The 6791-nt window shown below is 53.5% G+C and overlaps 1 protein-coding gene across 2 annotated transcripts in view; it reads right to left on the bottom strand.

Annotated features, from left to right (window-relative positions):
• ALDOA (aldolase, fructose-bisphosphate A) overlaps positions 1-459 on the bottom strand; it is a 5303-nt gene extending 4844 nt beyond the window's left edge. Inside the window, exon 1 of one of the 2 annotated variants that reach the window (XM_006757764.2) lies at positions 405-459. The gene's annotated coding sequence lies outside the window, so the exon portion shown is untranslated. Of the gene's footprint in view, positions 1-125; positions 225-404 lie in introns of those variants that run through there. The other variant, XM_006757763.2, reaches the window with a different exon arrangement.
• Between the last annotated feature and the right edge of the window lie 6332 nt (positions 460-6791).

Raw genomic sequence — 6791 nt, 5'->3', positions numbered from 1 at the left:
CCGTGGACTGACGTCGCAGAATAAAATGTGTCGCACGCCGATCAGCCTCCCAGCCACATCCCGCGCCCCGTCCTAGGTCTTCCCTCCCGCCCGGCCCCACCCAGCGCCTTCCCGCTGGCGCCCACCTGGAGGCCGGAGCAGCGGGCAGAGCCTGGTCAGCAGCGAGTGAGCCAGGCGGCACCGGGCTGGGTTATAAAGCAGGCCCTGCCCTCCCCCCGCCAGTGTCCCCAACCTTCTCCACTGACCCCTGCCCTTTCCTCCCCGGATCCACGGGCAGGGACCTATATTTAGGGAAACCTGAAGCTCCTGACATTCAGGCCGGCGGGGGGCCCCGAGTGCGAGAAACGGGGAGCGAGCTGGGCCTGCCCTATTTTAAGGCCTGGGGAGGGGCCCTGCCCACTCACCCGTAACTCAGAGGGAATTTCTTCCTTGGAAATCCAGTCTCAGGCCCTCAAAAGGGAAAGAAATCTCTGGGCGGGGATCTGTGGGGAGAAGGGGAAAGGGGACTCCGATCACGTGGCCTTCCCTGCCTCCTCCTCTGGCCCCCTCCCCCGCCTGGGCTCGGATGGGAGCGGCTAGGATTCTCTGGAGAACCATTTCTTTAGAGGGGGTGCAGCTGCAGGTGCTATCCCCACGCCCCAAAACAACCAAGAGCCCATGGACTGGGCACGCCAGGTACCCTGTATCCTGACACTTAGGTCCAAGTTCCACCCGTGGTTAGCATGCGCTTACTGGGGAGGGGGGAGGAGGGCCGGGCACCTGGGGGGCGCCGGCCCCTTTCGTGTTCCCTGTGCGGGAACTGCAGTCTAGCCGGCCAGTGGCTCCCCACGTCTTGCTCTGTTGAGAGCCAAGTTCTCCACTGCTGGTTCCTAGGCCAGCGAGCCAGGCAGCCCATCGGTGGTTCCAGTGGCCGGAGGCCCCTCAGGGAAGAGGGCACGTGGGCCCTGGGGGCTGACCGCTCCCCCGAGGGCAGGGACCTGGGTCCTCATCGGAGCTTGATCTCGAAGCAGAGGCAGTTGAGGCTCTGGCAGTCAGGCAGCTGGCACGCACAGGCACAGTCGCAGAGCGGGCAGCAGCGAGGGCAGCGCGGGGCCCAGCCCTGAGGGAGAGGAGAAGGGCGTGAGGAGGTGGGCAGGAGGAAGGGGGACCGGAGCCTGAGGCTCTGTCCCTCAGGGAAGAAGGGAACAGGCCTGGAAAGTCCATTTGCCCAGTGGAACAGAGAGTACCATCCACCATCCCTGGGCACAAATCAAATCTGTGCTGTTGAGAAATCAGCAAGGAGGCAATGTTCCAAACAGCTGAGTTCAGGAGCTGGGAGAAACTATTCAGGGGTTCTCTCATTCTCCCCATTTTATAGGCGAGGAGACTGAGGACCCGAGAGCTACTGGCCGGGTCCCATGCTAGCATTCGGGGGTCCCAGTGTTCAGCTCAGTGATGGTCCTACAGTTTTGTGGCCCAGGGCAATTGAAAATCAGTAGACAGGGAAAGCACACACACATTTCCTGTCCCTGATGAAAATAACTTGTTGGTTTTGTGGATTTCTTCCTGGCACGAGACCAAACTGCAGGATCTCCTCATCTCTGAGCACCTACTCTGTGCAAGGCAGACTGCATTCGTGAATGAGTTTTAAAATCTTTAATAATGGTAATTTGCATATTTAAATTATTTAATGTCTCAAAAAAGTATATCTCCTGATTGTCAGAACCTTGAGTAGAGGAGCCTCTTTACAAAAGAGGAAATGGAGGCTCAGAGAGGGAGTGATTGCCCAAAGGAATGCATCAGGGGGATGCTGCTGGGATGCACCTGGCCTGCCTGCTCCCCGTCCTTAGACCCCCCCCCTCGACCCACTGCCTCCCAGGTCGGGAACATCAGCTTCCCTGTGGGGGTGCAAGGACAGGGACTGTTCATCTCACGTCTCCGCGGAGCTGGCACGGGGACTCATGCTCAGCGATGACTGTGGGATGAATGGTTAAACCAAAGCACGTAATTTCTCCCTCCGTAGGCAACGGAGAAAGAAGAGGCTTCTCAGTTCCCAGGGAAACAGAAGGTCTGCCTCTTGGGGAGAGGAACAGCCTGTCCTAGAGGCAGGAAGGGGGAGCAGCCGACTCCAGCCGACTGCTCTCCTGTCCTGGGGCAGAGATGATCGGAGGCTGCTTCAGGCATTAAGTGGAGCAAGGCCAAGTGGCTGGGGCAGCACACGCCCAGGGTGTGTGACAGAAAATTGGCATCTTGAGTCCTAAGGCAGAGCTAGTGACAGTCACAGTTGCACAGATCAGACACTGGGCCAGGCCAGGAATAGGGGAATGACCTTTTGAACAGCTGAGGTTTCGGGGTGCGGTGCCGGATGACTGGTACTATCAGATGTCACTAGGGGCTCCTGTGAGGGGAAGGGACCTAGTGTCTCCAGGTAGCGGGGGCTGAATTGGGCTGGCCTTCTGCCACTAGAATTGGCTCCCAAGGAGGAAGCTAGAAGTGTCATGGTGGAAGGGACAGAGAGCAAAGTGGTTTCGCTGTGTTTGATGAGGGTGTGCTTTGGGGTGTCTCTGAGGAGTCCCAGTCTGGAGATGAAGTCAGCTCTGTGGGATTATGGAGGACCCTGCTGTCGTTCTGTGCACAAAATTGGTGGCTGAGAGAGGCTCCCCTGCCCTCACTTCAGAGAAGAGGGTATTAAAAGCATTTCCTGGCTCTGTCCATTGGATCTAGTCATTAAAAACCGGCTAGTGGATTTCTCAACTCTCCCAGGCAGCCAGGTGACTTCTGGAAGGAATCTGCTGTTTAAGTACATTAAACCAGAGCTCCACAAGACTGTTAACCCTCGTGTTTCTCTAGGCCCGAGTTTTCCACTTGGATATCTTTTGCTCTGAGGCTGTGAAGACCAGCCACCTTTACTGGTTAGGGCCCAGGCTCAGCCTGGAGTCGAGTTCAGGCCCAGGCCTGGCGAATTCACGTTTTCAGCCTCAGGTTCCTCGTCGCTGAGCCCACTTCTTAAGGCCATCGTGAGGAATCAGCGGGAAGAACGAAGCACTACGCCTGATGCTTAGTGGGCACTCAGTAAAGGGAGCTGCTCTTGTCACAGCAGCTCTGTCCCCTGGTGGGTGGGGCAGGATCGTCTGAGAACTTGTTAAAAAGTCACAAACTCTGCCCAGCTGGTGTGGCTCAGTGGTTGAGCGTTGACCTATGAACCAGGAGATCATGGCTCGATTCCCCAGTCACAGGGCGCATGCCCGGGTTGCAGGCTCAATCCCAAGTTGGGGGCATGCAGGAAGCAGCTGATCAATGAGTTTCTCTCATCATTGATGTTTCTATCTCTCTCTCTCCCTCTCCCTTCCTAAGTCAATAAAATATGTATTAAAAAAATCACAAACTCCAATCAGTCCAATCCCAGACCTTTCTGATGCCTGCTTCTGATCACAGACAGGGCTGCACTGCACTGTATGAGTTTCTCACACACTATTGTAGTTGCCTACTTATTTCTTTCTGGCCTTCACCAGAATGTAAGCCCTGTGAGGGCTGGGACCATGTCTACCCTGTTTCCACTGAGCCCTCAGGGCCCAGCACAGGGTCTCAACAATAACTCCATAAATCTTTGGTTAAGTGAATAAATAATGAATGAATTGGATACTTGGTAACGGAAAGCTAGGTTTCTGCCCTGGCTCAGTCACTCAAGCTTCTGTAAGCTGCAGTTTCAACAGCTGTGAAGTAGGCGAGAACTTGGTAATATCTGTGATTGTTACTGTTCCTAAGGAAACTGAAGGACAGAGACTTGAATAAACCAACTACAGTCCGTCCCAAGTTATGAATCTGCTTGGTGTTCTAGCCTCACTTTTCCCTCTTAAGGAAGGTCACCACTTCAAGGGCAGGAGCTTTACTTTCTAAATCTCTGAGCCCAAAATAATTACTGCCTAGGAAGGTGTTCAATTACACTGAACATCTTTAAACCCACAAGTGCAAAAATGGCCTGTTCCCCTGAAAGCCAGGCTTCGCTCTGAGGACTCTAACACACTATGGAACAACTTGCCAGGCAAGACTCTATTGTGGGATGTTGGAGAAGTGGCTAAACTTCCCTAAGCCAACGTTTCCCCTGCAAAGGGGGGGGCACAAATACCTACCTACGTGCACAGGCACAGGTAGGTGACCGAGGTGTGATGTTAAGTTAAAAAGGGCAAATTGCCGGTGTGGTTCAATGGTTGAGCATTGACCTATGAACTAGGAAATCACAGTTTGATTCCGGTCAGGGCACATGCCAGGGTTGCAGGCAGCCAATCAATGATTCTCTCTCGTCGTTGATGTTTCTATATCCCTCTCCCTCTCCCTTCCTCTCTGAAATCAATAAAAATACATATATTTTAAAAAGAGTAAGTGGCAGTTATGATGATATATGTGGTAGGACCCATTTTTACCAAATAATAGTGAAATACAGCAGTGATAGTACTGTATGTTAGTACTGTATATGAGGGTCACACAAAACAGCAACCTTAGTTAGAGAGTTGGTTTATAAAGTACCTTATATGTTCTATGTGTTACAACATGCACACTTTGTAATCAGTGCTTTTTGTGACCAGAAAAAAATATATGCAGGTTTTATAAAATACCCAGCTCCTAGGGTTGTTGAGAAAATAATAATGGAACATAGTATTCACTCAGTGAACAGAATGAGCTCTGTGAGAGGTGGTTTTTTCTTTCAACTACCATTTTCAGAGGTGATTGTATGCTCTACATGTTACACACATCACCTATCTCCAGCTGATACCCTGTTTTCCTTTTTCTTTTTTATATTTTATTGATTTCAGAGTGGAAGGGAGAGGGCGAGAGAGAGAGAGAAACATCAATGATGGGAGAGAATCATTGATCAGCAGCTGCCACCTGCACGTACCACAGGGGATTGAGCCCACAACCCGGGCATGTGCCCTTGACTGGAATCGAACTCAGGACCCTTCAGTTCACAGGCTGAAGCTGTAGCCACTGAGCCAAACCGGCTAGGGCCTGTTTTCTTTTTTCCAAGCAGGTTTCATCATTATAAATCATCTGAGCCGAAACCGGTTTGGCTCAGTGGATAGAGCGTCGGCCTGCAGACTCAAGGGTCCCGGGTTCGGTTCCGGTCAAGGGCATGTACCTGGGTTGCAGGCACATCCCCAGTGGGGAGTGTGCAGGAAGCAGCTGATCGATGTTTCTCTCTCATCGATGTTTCTAACTCTCTATCCCTCTCCCTTCCTCTCTGTAAAACATCAATAAAATATATATAAAAAAAGGAAATTATCTGATATGTTGTTGTTTATATTTTATTGATTTTTTACAGAGAGGAAGGGAGAGGGATAGAGAGTTAGAAACATCGATGAGAGAGAAACATGGATCAGCTGCCTCCTGCACACTCCCTACTGGGGATGTGCCCACAACCAAGGTACATGCCCTTGACCGGAATTGAACCCGGGACCTTTCATTCCACAGGCCGACGCTCTATCCACTGAGCCAAACCGGTCAGGGCTGTTTATGTTGTTTTTGGCTGTTTCCACCCAACCCGGTACTGGAATTGTGCTGAATAATAAATGTTGAACAAGAACAACAAAAATCAATGTACAGATGGTGCCTAGCTCCGGCTCAAGGGGTTCGGGGACAGTGTGAGAACTCACAGCTTCAGTGGGCTGGGGGCAGCAGGCATCCAGGTAGTGAGCTGGGCTGGGCAGAGGGAAGTCGCAGGCTTCTGCACAGGTCCAGCAACAGTCCTGGGGCCTGGAGGCTCCTTGCTTCCTGCAGGGGGAGCTGCAATCCGTGCAGCAGCCTTGGGCCTAGGAAAGGGCAGGGCTCAGGATCCGGACCAGGTGGCGGGAGGGATAGCCAAGATAGGGTTTTGGGGAGAATGACAGCAGAGGAGGAACTCTGGTCCCAGGGAAGGGAGAGATGGGGGACGGAATGGCAGAGGAGCCTCAGAGTGGGGGCCTGCAGAAGAGGGCACAGGCTAACCGGGTTCCTCTTCCAGAGCCCACCCTTCGGCCCCCACGAGGCTCCTCACCAGCAGGCAGTGCCTCGTCAGCAGCACTAGGCCTAGCAGCAACAAATAGATGCCCACAGCGATGAAGACGATGGCGGGGATGGGGAGCAGCAGGGAAGGACTGCTGACGGGAGCCGGGGTGGGAGTCCCAGGGCTAGAGGAGGCCTGGATGAGTACAGGAGGAAGGGATGACAGGAGGTAGGGGAGGCTGCAGGAACACAGAAATACCAGGGGGACACTGAGGTGGCTGGAAAGGGGGAGGAACGGCCACCAGATGGCGGGGTGAGTGGACAGGACTACACATTCTGGTCCCCCAAGCCCCCTTTTCCCCGGTCATCCCCATTTCAGCACCATACAGGGCTTGTGGTCATTCCAGACCTCACCCAGACCGACTGAGCTTCCTCTCAGAACGCGTCTCCAAACGGACCTGTTGCCTGGGATGCTTCACCAGCCCCCAGCCAACATCACTGCCCCTGGCTGTCTTCCGGTCTGCAGTGCCGCCCTTTCCCACAGCAGTGGTCCTTGCGTTTTCCTCCCTTCCTCACACCCATTGATGGCTGTCAGCGAGTGTCCTCACTTATCTCCGAGACAAAAGCCGGGGCCTAGCCCCACCCACCGCCTTCCCTCTCTGCGCCCCAGCCACACTGAAGGCCCGGCAGCCCCCAAGTGCCCTCTCCTCTCTCTCACCCCAGGTCTCTACCCACTGTTCCCTCCGCCTCGCAACCATCTTGACCAGAAGCCCAGATAAGGTTTTGTTCAGTTACAGTTTGACAAGACTCTAGGATTTCTTTCAGGGGATGATTTT

The sequence above is a fragment of the Myotis davidii genome, unplaced genomic scaffold, assembly GCF_000327345.1.
Source record: "Myotis davidii unplaced genomic scaffold, ASM32734v1 scaffold1695, whole genome shotgun sequence".
Lineage (NCBI taxonomy): Eukaryota > Metazoa > Chordata > Mammalia > Chiroptera > Vespertilionidae > Myotis > Myotis davidii.
The sequence above is the reverse complement of the archived record's forward strand: the minus strand, read 5'-3'. Positions and strand labels throughout refer to the sequence as shown.